This window comes from Bufo gargarizans, unplaced genomic scaffold (genome assembly GCF_014858855.1).
Source record: "Bufo gargarizans isolate SCDJY-AF-19 unplaced genomic scaffold, ASM1485885v1 original_scaffold_1027_pilon, whole genome shotgun sequence".
In the NCBI taxonomy this organism is placed as follows: domain Eukaryota; kingdom Metazoa; phylum Chordata; class Amphibia; order Anura; family Bufonidae; genus Bufo; species Bufo gargarizans.
This window is the reverse complement of record NW_025334205.1, coordinates 183,948-202,963: the sequence shown is the minus strand read 5'-3', so window position 1 is coordinate 202,963 and position 19,016 is coordinate 183,948. Positions and strand designations below refer to the sequence as shown.

The 19,016-nt window shown below is 47.6% G+C and overlaps 1 long non-coding RNA gene across 1 annotated transcript in view; it reads left to right on the top strand.

Moving 5' to 3' along the window:
- Window positions 1-16,992, top strand: part of LOC122922890 — a 29,529-nt gene extending 12,537 nt beyond the window's left edge. Inside the window, exons 3-4 of the long non-coding RNA XR_006387205.1 lie at window positions 2,517-2,597; window positions 12,090-16,992. This is a non-coding gene — a long non-coding RNA (uncharacterized LOC122922890). The remainder of the gene's footprint in view (window positions 1-2,516; window positions 2,598-12,089) is intronic.
- The last annotated feature ends 2,024 nt before the right edge of the window (window positions 16,993-19,016 follow it).

Below are 19,016 nucleotides of genomic sequence, written 5' to 3'. Positions count from 1 at the left end.
AGCTGTGCCCACCCAATCAGCCGGCAGGGGTTCAGCAGTCACTGATAGACGAACCCCTGCTGTATGCGCCGACATCGGGGAAAACACTAATGCCGGCGCATTAACCCTAGATGTGCTGCGGTCAGCGCTGATCGCGGCACGTGCGATGTGCGGAGAGGGAGCTTCTATCAGGTCAGGGACCCGATGGCAGGGAAGGCAGCCCGATGCCTTCCTTAGGCATAGTGGCTGCCTTCCTTAACAGCCTGAGAGATCCAGCCCCCTGGATCTCACAGGCAGGAAGCTGTAGGTGTGTTACACTGTGTAAAACACTTAGGCCCCTTTCATACGTGCGAGAATTCCACGCGGGTGCAATGCGTGAGGTGAACGCATTGCACCCGCACTGAATCCGGACCCATTCACTTCAATGGGGCTGTGTACATGAGCAGTGATTTTCACTCATTACTTGTGCGTTGTGTGAAAATCTCAGCAAGCTCGATATTGTGCGTTTTTCATGCAACGCAGGCCCCCATAGAAGTGAATGTGGCTGCGTGAAAATTGCAATCATCCGCAAGAAAGTGCGATTTTCACGCATGGTTGTTAGGAGACGATCGGGATGGGGACATTATTTTTATTTTCCCTTATAACATGGTTATAAAGGAAAATAATAGAATTCTTAATACAGAATGCTTAGCAAAATGTAGATTGAGGTGTTAAAAAAAAATAAAAAAATGTACTTGCCTGTTCCAATTGATCGTGCAGCCGGCATCGTCTTCTTGCTTCTTCTTTCGGGATCTGCAAAAGGACCTTTGGTGACGTAATGACGCTTACCACGTGGTGAGCGCAGTGACGTCAGCGAAGGTCCTGCTGAATGAAGATAGAAAATCAAAAATCAAACCGTCATCTCATGCCGAAAAAAATGAGCCCCTATATAAGACAGGCGCCCAAAAAATAAAAAAAATGACGGCTTTCAAAGTATGGAACAGCTATTTTTTGTTACCTTGCCTCACAAAAAGTGTAATATAGAGCAACCAAAATCATATGTACCCTAAAATAGTACTGACAAAACTGCCACCGTATCCCGTAGTTTCCAAAATGAGGTCACTTTTTTTGAGTTTCTACTCTAGGGGTGCATCAGGGGGTCTTCAAATGTGACATGGCAAGTTAAAATGATGCCAGTGAAATCTGCTTTCCAAAAACCATATGACGTTTCTTTCCTTCTGCGCCCTGCCGTATGCCCGTACAGCAGTTTATGACAACCACTTATGGGGTGTTTCTGTAAACTACAGAATCAAGGCAATAAATATTGAATTTTGTTAGGCTGTTAACCCTTGCTTTGTTACTGGAAAAAATAAATTAAAATGGAAAATCTGCCCAAAAAGTTAAATTCAGAAATTTCCTCTACATTTTCCTTTAATTCTTGTGGAACACCTAAAGGGTTAAAAAAGTTAGTAAAATGAGTTTTGAATACCTTGAGGGGTGTAGTTTCTAAAATTGGGCCATTTATGGGTGGTTTCTATTATGTAAGCCTCAAAGTGAATTTTCTGAAAAATTTCCAAGATTTGCTTCTAAACTTCTAACGTCCCAAAAAAATAAAATGTAATTTACAAAATGATCCAAACATGAAGTAGACATATGGGAAATGTAAAGTAATAACTATTTTAGGAGGTATCACTATCTGTTTTAAAAGCAGAGAAATAGAAATTTAGAAAATTGCAAATTTTTCAAAATTTTGGGTAAATTTAGTATTTTTTTTATAAAATAAAAATGAAATATTTTGACTCAAATTTACCACTGTCATGAAGTACAAGTACAATTACAAGGTGATGAGAAAACAATCTTAGAATGGCTTGAATAAGTAAAAGTGTTTTAAAGTTATCACCACATAAAGTGACACATGTCAGATTTGCAAAAAGTGTTCTGGTCCTTAAAGGGACCTGTCACCAGTTTTATGGTGTCCTAACTAAGGGCAACATAAATAAGTGACTGATTCTCTTAGCAAAATGCTGGGTCCCTTTCTTTAATTGACTCAGTCAATCTGCCAACATCTTGTATTGAAAAGCTCCAGCTGATAATGATGAGTCCTGAATATTCATGAGCTCCTGACTCTCCCCGCCCACCTGCTGCTGAATGACAGTTTGTTTCCATAGGAATCAGCAGCAGGTGGGCAGGGGAGTGGCTATAGCTCTGAATTAAATATACACTGGACTCAATGACATCACGCCGCACTCGAAACAGCTCATTAGCATGTGGTATCTTTGTGTGTATATTATGAGGTAACCATCTGTCACACCAGTAAGTGAATACATCTAAGGCACTTTTTAGTAGTTAATGATTGTATATAATTAGTTAGATTATAATCAAATATCCACATGACAGGTTCCCTTTAAGGTAAAAAATGGCAGGGTCCTTAAGGAAATAAAGATCCTCTTTAAGAAGATAGGCAGCATTCTGAATTATTTCACATAGTAGTAACTACAGACTATATTGAGATAATGATGATCTGCCAATATTCCATGTATGTATGTGGTCTTTTTAAGATACGCACCCATCTAATGTGGAACCGGAGAAAACAACAAAGAAACAAGAGATGACGTGGCCCACCATGTGGAGGATGTGGGGTAGGTGGAGACATACACTTGAAGTAAGAGAAGCCATTAGGGCATTTTATCACTGAGGTCAGTCCAGTAGTGGATCTTGGTCACCAAAAAGTTCCGACCTACCCATATTTGTTTTCTCCAGATCCCTCTCCAGAGCAGTTTTTGTGCTGAATTACCCTTTAAAGTGGGCAAAACATTATATATTATCATTAAGGTACAAAATCATGTAGAATTTAAAGTTTTTAGATTTTTTTTACACTTTAAATGGAGCCTGTCAGCACAATTTAGCATATTGAACCAAGCACAGTTACTGGTAGGGCTTTCATAGTATTAAAACTGCAACTTTATTATCGTAATCCGTGGCTACTTTCCACCAGAAAAACCTTGTTAGAAATCTCTAAATTCCACCGTTGCCTGGCCCTGTAATCTTGATCCTACACCATGTGCCGCAAATTTGGTACATGCGAAGTACATGAACTACTTCTACCGTACATGCGCCAAATTTGTGACAAATGGCACAGGTATAAGACTGCAGAGCCAGGTGAGAGCAGAATTTATAACCATAGCTGTGTCAATCAAACAAGGGAAGGAGGGGCTTCCTGTGTACAGGTGGAGCTGGGTTGCACTGAAGGGCTAGTTCCCACCTTTGGTGCACTAAAAAGGCAATTTACATATTTGAACAAAGTCAATTTTCTCTGAAAAGCAGCAAGGGATTACAATAATATAGGTGCAAGCCATTGGTGAAAGCCATAGCAGTAACTGTGCCTGGTTCAATAAGCTAAATTGTGCTGATTCCCTTTAATATTATATATATATGTACAGTTCAGCCATAAAATTAAAACCACTGACAGGTAACATGAATAACAGTAATTATCTTGTGACAATTGTACTGCCAGGATGTGATCCCACAGGGTCATGATCACTATGTGGCCTAGAACCTCGTTGGCATGCAAGTCAGTGCAGTTTTCAAATTGGCTGTTAAAAATTTATTGTTAATGGCAACAGTGGTCATGACCTCCTGACTTCCACTCCATGGGACCATATTCTCAAGGAGTTTGATATAGTAGCAGCATGTGAACAGTTGTTTTTTGAAGGTGACAGTTTGGAAGCAGGAAGAATGGGCAATCATAAGGATCTTAGTGACAAAGTGTACAAGGAAGATCAACCAGTAAATGTGTGACGGGGTCTTGAGCACCCAAAGGTCATTGATTTATCTAGGGAGAAAAGACAACCTCATCTAGTTCAATGCTGACCATAATAGAAAGGTGTCGGTACATCATAGTTTGCTGTACCTGTCCAGCACCAAAACCACATACAATGAGCAGTTGAACATCAGAACTCAAGCATGGAGCAAAAGAAGAAGAAGTGGTCTTAAGAAACATGTTTTATTTCACATTATGTGGACGGCCAAGGTGCACGTGTATGGAATTAAAGAAGGCAGTGTGATGCTCTGGGAAACATTGGTTCCTGGCATTCACATGGATATTACCACCTACTGTGGATAGTGTGACCTTACTGCAAACATTGTTTAGGAAGGGTTAAGCCTGTATCACAGGGGCAGATTTTCTAATGATTGCATTTGTAGTAATGCTTGTTATCGATCATTTGGCAGTGTAATACTGCCACCAACTACACGATAAACGATCAATCTGAAGCTTCTGTGGTATCATAGTTGCCAACTGTCCCAACTATACTGATCCCTGTGCTTTCCACATCCTTGCTGCACTATGATGGTTGGTCAGGGCCAGCGTGGTTGTCATCATCATGTCTGCCAGAATGAGTGTCAGCCTCGTCCCATAGCTGTGCTTCTGAAAACTCCATGTCCCCCTCTACCACCAACTCCTCCTCATCCTCAAGTCCTTGCACCTCATCCTCCTCCTGCATGTAAAATCATCCATGTGGGTCCCCAAAAGCCAGGGGCAGATTTGGTATGGGAGCCTCTGTCACATCTAAGCTCCACCCTGTCACACGTTAATATGGAGGCCCCTTTTGTGGACCACTACACAGTATAATGCCCTTTTATATGCCTCCAACACACTTTGATGCCCTTTTGTGTCCCCATACAGTATTGTGCCTTCTGCTTTGCCTTTCATACAGTATAGCATTCCCTACATGTGCCCCTCACAAAGTATATTGCCCCCTACATGCTTCTCACACAGTATATTGCCCCCTGATGTGCCATCATCCAGTAAAATTCCCCCTACAAGTGCCTCTTACACAGTATATTACCCCTGTCTGACCCTCTTACAGTATAATGCCCTTGCTTTATGCTGCTTATACAGATGGTCCAGCATATGCAAGGTGGGATCACAGATCAAGTGGTGCAAAGGCACACAGCTCTGGAGGGCGTTATAAGCCACATATGAACGGCTGTCCAGTGGCCCATGCCACAGTAGTGGTCCACTGCTTAAAGAGTTAAACATGTATTTCTCGTGCATGGCATTGGGGGACACAGCACCATGGGTATACGCCCAGCTGCCACTAGGAAGCTGACACTAGAAACAAAAAAGTGTTGGCTCCGCCCAGGTGGGCTATACCCCTTTGCCAGAGTCGAGAGAGATCAGTCTAGTTCTAGTGTCCATAGGAGGCAGACATGACCTGCTACCTTTTTTTCAGCAGGTTATCCTGCTAATTTTTATTTTTTTATTTTATTCTTTTCATTTCTCTTTTTCTCTGCAGGTTTCGGCCTGCTGCAGGGGTGGCTCCATCGTGTTCCACTTTAATTGCCCCCCTGCGGGCGCGTACTCAGGTACCTGGGAGCCACCCAGTCCCCACTTGAAACTGCTTCCGCAGTGGAATTCCGGTGGACCCACGGCTTCCGTGTTGAGTCTGCCGAGGGGGTGGTCATTGCTGCGCCTGAGAACGTCGGAAGGTAAGTAGGGATCCGGATCCATGCAGGGACCCTGTAGCCCCCTTCCCCCTCCCTACCTCCTCTCCCAGACCTGCTTAGTGCCTCTGGCACTTCTCCTACCTCCTGGGGGTCATTTGGAGCCATAGTCCTGCAAGGAGGCCCATGTTGTTTTCTGGGTCCGGCCCCTTTAAGACGGCTCCTGACATGCGGCTCCTTCCTGCATAACTGAGTGTTCCTCCACTGCATCCGCTCTTATGGGCTCTTTTTTCGGCGTTCCCAGGGCCAGTTCACTCAGCACTGTGTCCCTCCCGCTCCGTGGCTGCTCCCGGACGCTACCGCGATCGCGGGTGTCCGTTTCCGGCCGCACATCCCAAATCTAGGCCCCCGCTTTTCGGCCGACTAGGCCACAGGTCACGTGGGGTGGAGCTTCCCTCCACCCACTCCTGGCTTCCCGGGCTTTTTTCTTTCTCCCTCCCCTCTGTGGGAGGAGCTTGGCATTCCTCCAACCCTGTACAGCGCGGGCTTCGGAAGGGGGCATTCTCTTTCTGCCGGCTTCCTGCAGTGTCTTCACATCGCCATCTTGCTGCTCATGCAATCGGTTCCTCTATCTGGGACACAGCACCATAGGTTCTGGTAGGCAGCCTTTTCTGGCTGTTTTTTTCTCCTTGTAGGCTCCATCCTAAGCCCTCATGTCTTCCTCTGGTCGGGACCCCAATCCCCCTGTGGCGATTTCCACACATTATGCCTGTTTCCTGTGTAATAGGAAGTTCCCATGCGGCCATTCTACTTCCCTCTGCGCGCAGTGCCTCAACCCCAGGCCCGCCCAGGCCGCTCCTGCGGTCCCCTCCATGTCGGTCCTTCCGGAATGGGCTACTACCCTGTCCCAAGCCATAGGGAACCTTGCCAGCCTCTCCCAATCCCTGGCGCAGTCTCTGGACCTCCTGCCTGCCCAGATTGCGGCCGCCTCTAGCAGGGACTTCCCTGCTTGGGACGTCCGTTCTCGCTCTGGCACGAGATCCCGCAAGCGACCTCGTACGGTCTCGGCCGGGTCCCACTCTTCCTCAGCTACCCCGGATCACTCCCCGGATAGGTCTGAGACGGGCGAGATTTCTTCTTCAGCCGCTTCCGCCGCTCCTGGGGACTCCTCTACTTTTGATTCTGAATCAGAGCGGTGCTCGGCGATGTCTGCGGCCATACAGGATTTCATTAAAGCCGTCCGGGACGCACTCCATGTGCAGGGCGATCCTTCTTCCTCCTCCTCTCAGGAGTCGGTGTCCTTCCGCCGTTCTAGATGGTCCACTGTAGTTTTCCCGAATCACGATGATCTTGACGCACTTCTGGCTAAGGAGTGGCGTCACCCTGATAGGCGCCTTCACCTTACCAAGGCCTCGGATGTCCCTTATCCTTTTTCTGAGGACTCCGTCAACCTCTGGACGGTTCCTCCTCAGGTTGCTCGCCTGGCGAAAGCTACTACCCTTCCCCTGGCTGACGCGGCTTCCTTGTCGGATCCCACTGACAAACGGGTCGACTCCTTGGCCGAGTCCGTGTTCGTGGCAGTGGGTGCCGCCATCCGTCCTGCGTTTGCCGCCTCTTGGGTGGCCAAGGCCTGCGCTATCTGGGCAAAACAGCTTGTCCGAGCCTTACCTCCAGACTCGGCCCAGGGGGATCTGGCAGTGCTTTTGCCTCTCAAATTTACCAGGCATCCAAGTTTCTTTGCGATGCCTCTATGGAATCGGCCCGCCGCTCCGGCCGTGCGGCCGCTAACTCTGTGGCTATTCGCCGCACCATATGGCTTCGTTCTTGGGCAGCGGATTCCGCCTCCAAGAAGGCTCTAATTTCCCTTCCCTTTCTCGGTGGGAAGCTCTTTGGGATGCGTTTGGAGGAGCTCATCTCTGAGGCCACTGGCGGTAAGAGTTCTTTTCTTCCCCAGAACCAGCCTCGCCGCCGTCGCTTCCCTGGGTCGTCCTCTCGGGCGCAGTCCTTTCGGGCCCCTCCCGCCCGATCAGACAAGAAATCCACCAGGCCATCCTTTAAGGCCAAGCCCTCCTGGCATGCCAAGCCCAAACTTGCTCGCCCCCAGTCCACTAAGCCTCCTTCCGCATGACTCGGTCAAGGTGGGAGGGCGCCTGCTCACCTTTCAGAATGTCTGGCAAGCAAGTGTGGAAGACGCTTGGGTTCTGGAGGTGGTTTCCTCCGGATACAAGATCGAATTTTCCGGTCTTCCGTCGGGACGGTTCTTCCTGATGTCGCCCCCCAGGTCTCCCGCCGGAGCAGAAGAGTTTTTTCAGGCCATTCGTTCCCTTCGCTCTCTAGGGGTCATCGTTCCGGTTCCGGAGTCAGAATGCTTTCAGGGTTTCTACTCAAATATGTTTATGGTTCCCAAGAAGGACGGTTCGCTCCATCCAATACTGGACCTGAAGGCGCTCAATCACTTTGTCCGGGTCCGTCATTTCCGCATGGAATCCCTCCGGTCGGTGATCGCCTCCTTGGAGGCGGACGAGTTCCTGTCGTCCATCGATATTCAGGATGCTTATCTGCACGTCCCCATTGCCCTCTCCCATCAAAAGTTCCTTCGTTTTGCAGTGGGTTCTCTTCATTTTCAATTTGTTGCCCTGCTTTTTGGCCTGGCCTCCGCACCGAGGGTCTTCACCAAGGTGCTAGCGCCTCTCGTGGCCCTTCTCCATGCCAAGGGGGTCGCCTTGGTGCATTACCTGGACGATCTTCTGATTCGGGCCCCGTCATTGGAGGACAACCTGTCCAGCCTTGGCATCACCCTCTCGGCTCTTGCCCAGTTCGGGTGGCTCATCAACTACTCCAAGTCCTCTCTCGTCCCATGCCGGAGGATGCTCTTTCTGGGCATGATCTTCGACGCTCGCCTCGGGCAGGTGTTCCTCGAGTCCCTTACTGTCCAGGGTCTTTGGTCTGTTCAGGAGTCCTCCCTGCAGATCAATGTTCTCGAACTCAGGGCAATTTTCCTGGCACTGTCTCACTGGACCCCACGTCTCCCGATCCGGGTTCAGACGGACAATTCCACCGCCGTGGCCTATCTGAACCACCAAGGGGGCACCAGGAGTGTGATGGCCCTACAGGAATCCTCCCATATCCTGCGGTGGGCGGAGAAGCACGTTCCCGTCCTCTCCGCCGTACACATTCCCGGGGTCGACAATTGGGCGGCAGACTTCCTCAGTCTTCAGCTCGTCGACCCGGGCGAATGGTCTCCCCACCCAGAAGTGTTCCTCCAACTTTGTCACCGTTGGGGAACTCCAGACGTGGATCTCTTCGCGTCGCGCCTCAACCACAGGCTCCCGTGCTATGTCGTGCGGTCCAGGGACCATCAGGCTCTCGCAGTCGACGACCTAGTTCTGCTTTGATCTCAGTTCGACCTTCTGTACCCGTTTCCCCCCATTCCTCTCCTGCCCCGAGTACTCAAGCGTCTCAAGGCAGCCCGTGTTCCGGCGATCCTGGTGGCTCCGGATTGGCCCCGCAGAGCGTGGTACGCAGATCTGGTGTTTCTGCTCGCCGACGTTCCGTGGCGACTTCCTCTGCACCACGATCTCCTTTCTCAGGGCCCTCTGTTCCACCCGAATTTACCTCAGCTTTGTTTGACGGTGTGGCTGTTGAGACCGCGGTCCTGAAGTCCCGTGGCCTCTCGGATTCGGTCATCCAGACGATGCTTCACGCTCGCAAACCCCAGTCGGCCCGCATTTACTACCGGACCTGGAGAGCGTATTTTGCCTGGTGCGAGTCCGAGGCGGTTTCGTCCTCTCCGTTTCTCCGTCTCTAACATTCTGGCCTTCCTTTAGGCCGGTTTTGAGAAGGGTCTTCGTCTGGCTTCTTTCAGAGGGCAGATTTCGGCCCTCTCGGTCCTCTTCCAGCGTCCTGTGGCCTTGCGGGCTCAGGTTAGGACTTTTCTACAGGGTGTTGCTTGCCGAGCCCCTCCGTTTCGTTTTCCGGTGGTGCCGTGGGACCTGAATCTCGTCCTCGACGCCCTTCAGTCTTCACCCTTCAAGCCCTTGGCAGAGATCTCTCTGTCGTTTGTCTCGTTTAAGGTGGCCTTCCTCGTGGCCGTCACCTCCATCCGCCGGGTCTCCGAACTGGCGGCGCTTTCTTGCCGTTCGCCTTTCCTGGTGTTCCATCAGGACAAGGTGGTTTTGCACCCCGTTCCCTCCTTTCTCCAGAAGGTGGTCTCCTCGTTTCATATTAATGAGGAAATCGTCCTTCCTTCCTTCTGCCCTAATCCTTCTCACTCTAGGGAGAAATCCCTCCATTGCCTGGATGTTGTTCGGGCTCTTCGCCTGTATCTTCGCCTCACGAAACCCCTCCGTTGTTCAGACTCTCTTTTTGTGGTCCCGGCGGGCCCTTGTAAGGGTTTGCCTGCCTCTAAGGCCACCATCTCTCACTGGGTTCAGTCGGCCGTCAAGGATGTCTATGTCACGAAGGGCTGTGCTCCCCCTTCCAGGTTGACCGCTCATTCGACTAGGGCAGTTGGGGCTTCCTGGGCGGTGCATCATCAGGCATCAGCTTCCCAGGTCTGGCGGGCCGCCACCGGGGCGTCAGTTCACACTTTCTCTAAGTTTTACCATATTCATTCCCTGGCTTCTTCTGACGCCAGCCTGGGGCGCAAGGTTCTGCAAGCAGCTCTGCTTTAGATTGCCGGCATGGCGTTGTTTCTTCCCTCCCTCAGGGACTGCTTTTGGACGTCCCATGGTGCTGTGTCCCCCAATGCCATGCACGAGAAAAATTGATTTTTTGTACTCACTGTAAAATCATTTTCTCGTAGTAGGCATTGGGGGACACAGATCCTGAGTTTCTTCTTGTTTGAGGTCCCGGCGTTTGCCTAAGTGGTTGTCGGGTTTCCCCAGTTGGCTTTCAGTTTTTCTTTTTGGTTCAGGTGTGACGTTCCTACTGCTTTTGTACCGACTGATCTCTCTCGGCTCTGGCAGAGGGGTATAGCCCACCTGGGTGGAGCCAACACTTTTTTGTTTCTAGTGTCAGCCTCCTAGTGGCAGCTGGGCATATACCCATGGTGCTGTGTCCCCCAATGCCTACTACGAGAAAAGGATTTTACGGTGAGTACAAAAAATCCATTTTTTTTCTGTATGTGACCTGCACAAGGAGATAACAGGCCATAACAACCAATGCTAGGTGACGCTGTGCCCCCCTCGCCATAGAGAGGAGCAGAGACAGCTAGTGATACCAGCCAGGTTTTTAACCCCTTCCTGACATGGCGACACCATATTTTTCGCCCTATTAGACTCTTTTTTCCCCCCAAAAGAGGAGTAAAATGTCAGTGCTTTTTATAGGGTGAATACTAATGAGTGCTTCCATTATGCGCACACTGTGAGGACGTAGGCGCACTCTGTGACCTCGCTCTGTGCGAAGTCGGGTAACAGCACAGCAGGAAGAGTACTGGATCTGAGGAGTGGTGGGGGCGTCTGGAGCAGGAGAGGTGAGTAACATTGGGGGTCTGATCTGAGGTCTAATTAACATTGGGGGTCTGGTACCAACAGTGGCACTTTCCAATTTTCTTCATCTTCTCTGGGACAAGATCCTAGACTTCCACAGAAATAATGTACTCTTGATGAGCACATGGAGGACATGGCAAAAAATGTGCCTTATTAGAAAACTCCATCCAAACCATTCTCTTTACTTTAATAAACAACCCGAATTTCAAAAGCTCTTAACACTTCAGCTTTTGGGTTTGTCATCATGGAGGAATCTTGAAATATGCCTATTTTTGGTGGCACTATTAGATATCAGCACCATGATTTACATTTAATTACATTAGATTTTTTCATTGTCTCTTGGACACAGACTGATGACTGAAATATAACAGCACTGTAGCATGCTATCAGCTGCAGCAGCACACACAGCAGTGGCCCCCGGTGCCTGTCAAGTGACGGCTACATTCACATGTGTGGCACAAATATCGGGCAAATCCAGATGCTGCCACACACCGCCGGATCCCCGTTTAGTATAATGGCATCTGACAGGGATCTGGACACTTTCTGATGGACAAATCCTTTTTTTCCTCACAAAGCAGCATCCTTTCCTGGTTGGGCGTATAGTGACTTTGACTATAGTCCCTCAAGAAAAAGGCTGCCAGGCAGCTGCCCGAGGTCATGTAATCCTTGTCATCTTTTCTGTCTTTTGAGTGATTTGCACGGGATGAATCTTAAAGGTTTTGGATTCACTAAAATCCAAAGATTTTGAGAAATTTGTAAATAATATGATTTGTGACAAATTGATTGGCTCATCACTATTCAGAGGTCTTGTGGAGGCCATTTTTCGACAGACCAGAGCTATTTTTACAGTGAGAGGGACCTATGCAATATCAGGGAAGTGGTTTTAATGTTATGACTGATTCATGTATTTATTTACTAATCGCTATTATAATTAACCCCATCAAAGTCAGGTCAGTGGTTGCTGTAACCCCCACAACCAGCTGATTGAAGGGCCACAGCATTCCCCTTTATTGGTTAGTAGGAAGAATGATCCTATCATGGAGAGGATAATAATTCCATTGCATCCATTCCATGGATCCATAATTCAGTTGCATCAATTGACCATCTGCAGGGGAAATGGCTGACCAGGAGGGGGTTATTGTTATTAGTACTGAAAATAATTTTACTTCTTTTTTCTTTCTTCAATTCTGTTTTCAGACTTCCCACTAAGATCTGCGAACGCTCACCAATCTTCTTGGAAACCGGAATTCTCCATCCTCCAAATCTCTGTTTCACCAATAAGTGAAGTGGAGATTATGTTCCTCATGTCCACTGCCAAACTAGGAATGGACTCAAACATTCAAACTATTGACGAGAGAACACCTGCAAATCTATACATGCCTTAATCATATACTATAAAATAATATACTATGTTATATAATTGCCTTATAATAGGACATCAACCTTTGATTGCTGGGTTCCCACATCCGTGAATGAAAGTGCCATAGCATTTGCTGTTTTACCCAACACAGCGACAGCTATGTTAATGTGGCTGGTACTGCAGCTCAGCCCATTCAAGGGAAGGCCACAAAGCATGGTTGAGTTGCAGTACTTAGCAGAGCCATACCCACATGTCATTTTGCTGGGTACTGCAGTATAGAAGTCTATAAACTGGCTTCTCTGTTTGGGTACTGCCCGAGGGTGAAGCTGGCAAAATTGTGTGGCCATTGGCTGCTGCAGGTGGGATTGGCTTGGCTGTATGCTGTCAGCTGCAAAATCTGGTTGTATCATTGGAAAGTGTGGGTATTCCTGCCATAAGGTGATGTCTGCAAAACATATTTTTTTTTTCAGTGTTGGAACTGTTACAGTTTTTTTCTAAATCTTCAGATGTCTTCCAAGGATTTTCGACCTATGCCGACAACCTGACAGGATAGATGGCAATGTTCCCCATTCCCCATCCTAATCTTGGCTAACCACTACTCAAGCTTAATGTCCTCTGCAATGCCTCCTCTGTGTCCATATAACGGTCCTCAGCTTGTTTTCTTCCGGCGCTGCATGGGCATAGTTACATGCTCCACTGCAGCCAGTGAGCGGCTTCAGCAGTGACGTGCTGCTTCTGCCCATGGCACCATTGAAGTCAGTCATTGGCTGCAGTGGAGTATATGATCATGCAGCACCTAAAAAAAAAAGCCGTAGACCGGAACATGAACAAACTGGAGGCATTGTGGAGGACCAAAGAGGCAGGGAGCAGATAAGCATGAATCTTCTGTTTACGGAGGTAGGCTGCAGGCACTTCCAGAAAAATAAATCAGTATTCCTGGAGAACCCCTTTAAAAAAAAAAACACTGAAAAACTATTTATTGTACCAATAAAACTGCAGCTCATCCCACAAATAAACAAACCCTAGTACAGCTCTATCAATGAAAGAAAACAAAATTGTTATAGATCTCAGGATATGGCCAGAGAAAACAAACATTTTACAATTTTATATTTTTGTATTGTGCAAAATAGTAAACCTAGATTAAAAAGAAAAACTATCACTATTGTCTAGTATAACACATACATAAATAGAAGGCAGGAAGGTGTTTAAAAAAAAACTTCTAATAGATGATTCATATTGAAAAGTAATTGCCTCTTTCTTCTATTTATTGTATGAAAACTACTTTGTTTCATTTATATTTACTTTTTGTTGTGTCGATGGTGGAACGCTGCGGGGGAGGCGGGTTGTTATTTGATAGTCACCGACTTTTAGTCAGAATAGCAGATTTTTGGACACCTTACCCATTTCTTTGTATGTTGACCTTGACTGACCTAATACATAAAGTTAAAACAAAACCATCACTCACCTTTTTAAGTTCTGATGCTGTAGCTCCCGGTTGTACATGGAAGTGATAAGGCCTCGTTCTTGGTCACAAGACCACTGCAGCCAATCCCTGGCTCAGTGGTCACATGTGGAAAAACGTCACGTCACTGCTAAGACTCAGCAGTGGAATGGGGCTGGAAAAGAAAGATTAAAAAAGTGATATTTTTTCACAATTTGTGGTATCACGAGAATGTTTTGTATGGAATTTTTTGAACACCAGTACACACTACAGTGCTCTGCAATAGATAACAATGATGTGATCTTACCTACGATATGCCTTCATGGCTGAACAGCCTGACAGGAACGCTCACCAATGTGTAGTACCGTATATGCAAGTGCAATAGAGTAGTGTATAGGGAGGCCCTACCCCCTTAGGCAGCTGTGCCAGAGGACGCAACCAGTCCTGCTCACATTCTAGGATAGGTTGCTTTGTGGCCATTTTAAATCATTGCCGGAGAACCCCTTTAAGGGTACTTTCACACTTGCGGCATAGGATCCGGCAATACGGACACAAACGGATGCATTTGTCAGATGGATCCTGATGTGGATCCGTCTAACAAATGCATTGCAATACCGGATCCGTCTTTCCGGTTGTCATCAAAACTTTTTTTTTACGGTATTGAGCCCCTGTGACGGAACTCAATACCGGAAAATAAACGTTTTTCCCATAACATGTATAGTATAGGTGATACTGGGACCACCACCAATTACAAAAATGTGAGTCCCCAAGTCCGCTACCCTATTGTTTGGGACGGACAGAGATAGCTGAACACTATACTCATCAGTCACATAGAAGTGAATAGAGCAGTGGTCACACATGTATGTTATTTCGAATTTGAGATCTATTTGTCTTTTAGATACTCCATGTAATTCCATCCCAAATAAAATTAAGTTTGAGTGTTTTTTCTTCCTTATAAAAATCAACACATTCATAAATATAAATTGAATTTTTAAAACATTTTGAAAGCTTTTCCAAATGTACCAGATGGATGATGAGTGCTATTCTAATATTTGATGCCAAGAGCTTTCCTGTGTGTCTTCCAGTAGAATTGTCCCCCTACTCCTAAGAATTCATATATTTTTGTAATCACTTTTGTGAAACTATAAACTGCATTTACACTGCCTGACCGTCTGGCAGATTATCGGGAACAAACTTTTGTAGGATAATTTGCCTGTGTAAAGGTGCTGCAGATCACCCGAAATGTTCGTTCATCTGGTGAAATGATTGTTGGTGCAGACACCTCAATCATGGCTCCCTGGCAGCAGATCGAGGTGTCTCACCAGGGATCTGCTGCCCAGAAACAATGCAGCTGTATGAGGACGATGGATAGCAGTAGCCACTTCTCGTCCTCATACAGTGGAGGTGATCACTGCTTGGAAATGCAACGCTTCACCTCTGTAATGAGCAGACAGTTGTCAGAAACTAACGCTTCCTTCCCAATAATTGTCTATTCGCTGCCCCTGTGTAAATGCAGTATCAGAGACATTGGTATGGTTATGCATACGCTTAGAAATGTTTTATTCTTTATAATGTTACTAGTATGTGAATCATCACAAGGAGAAGGGAAGAACGCAGAAATGTCTTATAACAATTGGTTGTCCTTAATGAAATAAAATAATTGAAAAAAAGTGTAAAATGCATACATGGCTATAAGCTGAATGGGGAGAAACTGTCAGGAGCCAAAGAGAGCTGTGTGTGTAGAGACTGTCAGGAGCAGGGGCGTAACCGAGCCTGGCGGAGGGGTGTTGGGCGTCAGGAGCCAGGGAGAGCTGTGCATACAGACTGTCAGGAGCCAGGGAGTGCAGTTTAGAGACTGCCAGGAGCCAGGGAGAGCTGCATAGAGACTGTCAGGAGCCAGGGAGAGCTGCATAGAGACTGTCAGGAGCCAGGGAGAACTGTATAAAGACTGTCAGGAGCCATGGAGAGCTGTATAGAGACTGTCAGGAGCCAGTAAGAGCTGGGCATAGAGAATGTCAGGAGCCAGGGAGAGCTCTGCATAAAGAATGTCAGGAGCCAGGGAGTGCTGCATAGAGACTTTCAGGAGCCAGGCAGGGAGAGCTGTATAGAGACTGTCAGGAGCCAGGGAGAGCTGTATAGAGACTGTCAGGAGCCAGGGAGTGCTGTATAGAGACTGTCAGGAGCCAGGGAGAGCTGTGCATAGAGAATGTCAGGAGCCAGGGAGTGTTGTATAGAGACTGTCAGGAGCAGGGGCGTAACTGGGCCTGACGGAGGGGTGTTGGGCGTCAGGAGCCAGGGAGAACTGTGCATAGAGACTGTCAGGAGCCAGGGAAAGCTGGGCATAAAGACTGTCAGGAGCCAGGGAGAACAGGGCATAGAGACTGTCAGGAGCCAGGGAGAGCTGTGCATAGAGAATGTCAGGAGCCAGGGAGAGCTGTGCATAGAGAATGTCAGGAGCCAGGGAGAGCTGTGCATAGAGAATGTCAGGAGCCAGGGAGAGCTGTGCACAGAGAATGTCAGGAGCCAGGGAGAGCTGTGCATAGAGAATGTCAGCTGTATAGAGACTGTCAGGAGCCAGGGAGAACTGTGCATAGAGAATGTCAGGAGCCAGGGAGAGCTGGGCATAGACTGTCAGGAGCCAGGGAGAGCTGGGCATAGAGACTGTCAGGAACCAGGGAGAGCTGGGCATAGAGACTATCAGGAGCCAGGGAGAGCTGGGCATAGAGACTGTCAGGAGCCAGGGAGAACTGTGCATAGAGAATGTCAGGAGCCAGGGAGAGCTGTATAGAGAATGTCAGGAGCCAGGGAGAGCTGCATAGAGAATGTTAGGAGCCAGGGAGAGCTGTGCATAGAGAATGTCAGGAGCCAGGGAAAGCTGTGCATAGAGAATGTCAGGAGCCAGGGAGAGCTGTGCATAGAGAATGTCAGGAGCCATGGAGAGCTGTGCATAGAGAATGTCAGGAGCCAGGGAGAGCTGGGCATAGAGACTGTCAGGGGCCAGGGAGAACTGTGCATAGAGAATGTCAGGAGCCAGGGAGAGCTGTGCATAGAGAATGTCAGGAGCCAGGGAGAGCTGTGCATAGAGAATGTCAGGAGCCAGGGAGAGCTGTGAATAGAGAATATCAGGAGCCAGGGAGAGCTGGGCATAGAGACTGTCAGAGAGCCAGGGAGAGCTGTGGATAGAGAATGTCAGGAGCCAGGGAGAACTGGGCATAGAGACTGTCAGGAGCCAGGGAGAACTGTGCATAGAGAATGTCAGGAGCCAGGGAGAGCTGGGCATAGAGACTGTCAGGAGCCAGGGAGAACTGTGCATAGAGAATGTCAGGAGCCAGGGAGAGCTGTGCATAGAGAATGTCAGCAGCCAGGGAGAGCTGTGCATAGAGAATGTCAGGAGCCAGGGAGAGCTGTGCATAGAGAATGTCAGGAGCCAGGGAGAACTGTTCATAGAGAATGTCAGGAGCCAGGGAGAGCGGCATAGAAAATGTCAGGAGCCAGGGAGAGCTGGGCATAAAGACTGTCAGGAGCCAGGGAGAGCTGGGCATAGAGACTGTCAGGAGCCAGGGAGAGCTGTGCATAGAGACTGTCAGGAGCCAGGGAGAGTTGTGCATAGAGAATGTCAGGAGCCAGGAAGAGCTGTATAGAAAATGTCAGGAGCCAGGGAGTGCTGCATAGAGAATGTCAGGATCCAGGGAGAGCTGGGCATAAAGACTGTCAGGAGCCAGGGAGAGCTGTGCATAGAGAATGTCAGGAGCCAGGGAGAGCTGTGCATAGAGAATGTCAGGAGCCAGGGAGAGCTGTGCATAGAGAATGTCAGGAGCCAGGGAGAGCTGTGCACAGAGAATGTCAGGAGCCAGGGAGAGCTGTGCATAGAGAATGTCAGCTGTATAGAGACTGTCAGGAGCCAGGGAGAACTGTGCATAGAGAATGTCAGGAGCCAGGGAGAGCTGGGCATAGACTGTCAGGAGCCAGGGAGAGCTGGGCATAGAGACTGTCAGGAGCCAGGGAGAGCTGGGCATAGAGACTATCAGGAGCCAGGGAGAGCTGGGCATAAAGACTGTCAGGAGCCAGGGAGAGCTGGGCATAGAGACTGTCAGGAGCCAGGGAGAACTGTGCATAGAGAATGTCAGGAGCCAGGGAGAGCTGTATAGAGAATGTCAGGAGCCAGGGAGAGCTGCATAGAGAATGTTAGGAGCCAGGAAGAGCTGTGCATAGAGAATGTCAGGAGCCAGGGAAAGCTGTGCATAGAGAATGTCAGGAGCCTGGGAGAACTGTGCATAGAGAATGTCAGGAGCCAGGGAGAACTGTGCATAGAGAATGTCATGAGCCAGGGAGAGCTGTTCATAGAGAATGTCAGGAGCCAGGGAGAGCTGTGCATAGAGACTGTCAGGAGCCAGGGAGAGCTGGGCATAGAGATTTGTCGTGCCTTTTCATAGGTAAATGCATTGATATCCAATTTATTTTAGTCAAGATGAATGTTCATTACCTTTAAGAGCCATGCTCGACTATAGTTATAATTTTGTATGTCTTGAGAAGGCCAAAGTAAGGTCACACGAAGGTTTCTACTTTTTAGTGTTATTCTTCTCATAAATGTACCAGTCTGAGAAGAATAGTCCTTGTCTACTTTAAAATTTATGACAGGGAGGTAAAGATAAGCTCTATGCAGCTGGTGATAATTACCTATACAATTAGGCATTTATCAATGAAGCAAATATATAATATTCATGTATTCATTTAATGAACCTTAGTCCTTAGCATAAGACAATCAGTAGAACATATAATATATATTATACTGTTATATGTGATGAAGACAACATGTATCCAGTATATTATATATATTTCTCATTAGGAGAATCTTTGTTTCTAAAAGAGTGTCTGTGAAGATGTGTGTTTTGTAACAATTATTCACCTCTTTGGTATGAGAGGAGGTACTGATATCTCTGAGAAAACAAAGCCAGTGAAGTTATTTATGAGATACAAATAAACAATGTGAGAAACATTCAGAGAAGACGCCTAGAGGTCTGTCTCTAATTGCTACAAGTGTCAAATCTAATCCCTATAGCCTTGAATTAAAGCTTTTAAGGTCAATTGTATATTATACCTTTATTCAGACTTACAGAAGTTAACCCTTTATACTATGATGCAAATAGCTTACACAGCAGTGCCACCTAGGTATGAGTAGGTGACATTACAACAGTAGCAAAAGTGCATTCTGGGTAAGGTTATGATGTCATTTCTTATCAATGATCACACCCATCCGACAATGATTGGAAAGCTCCAAATTAGGAAGGTGTGTCTATCTGATAAGTTTGTGATCATAAACCAT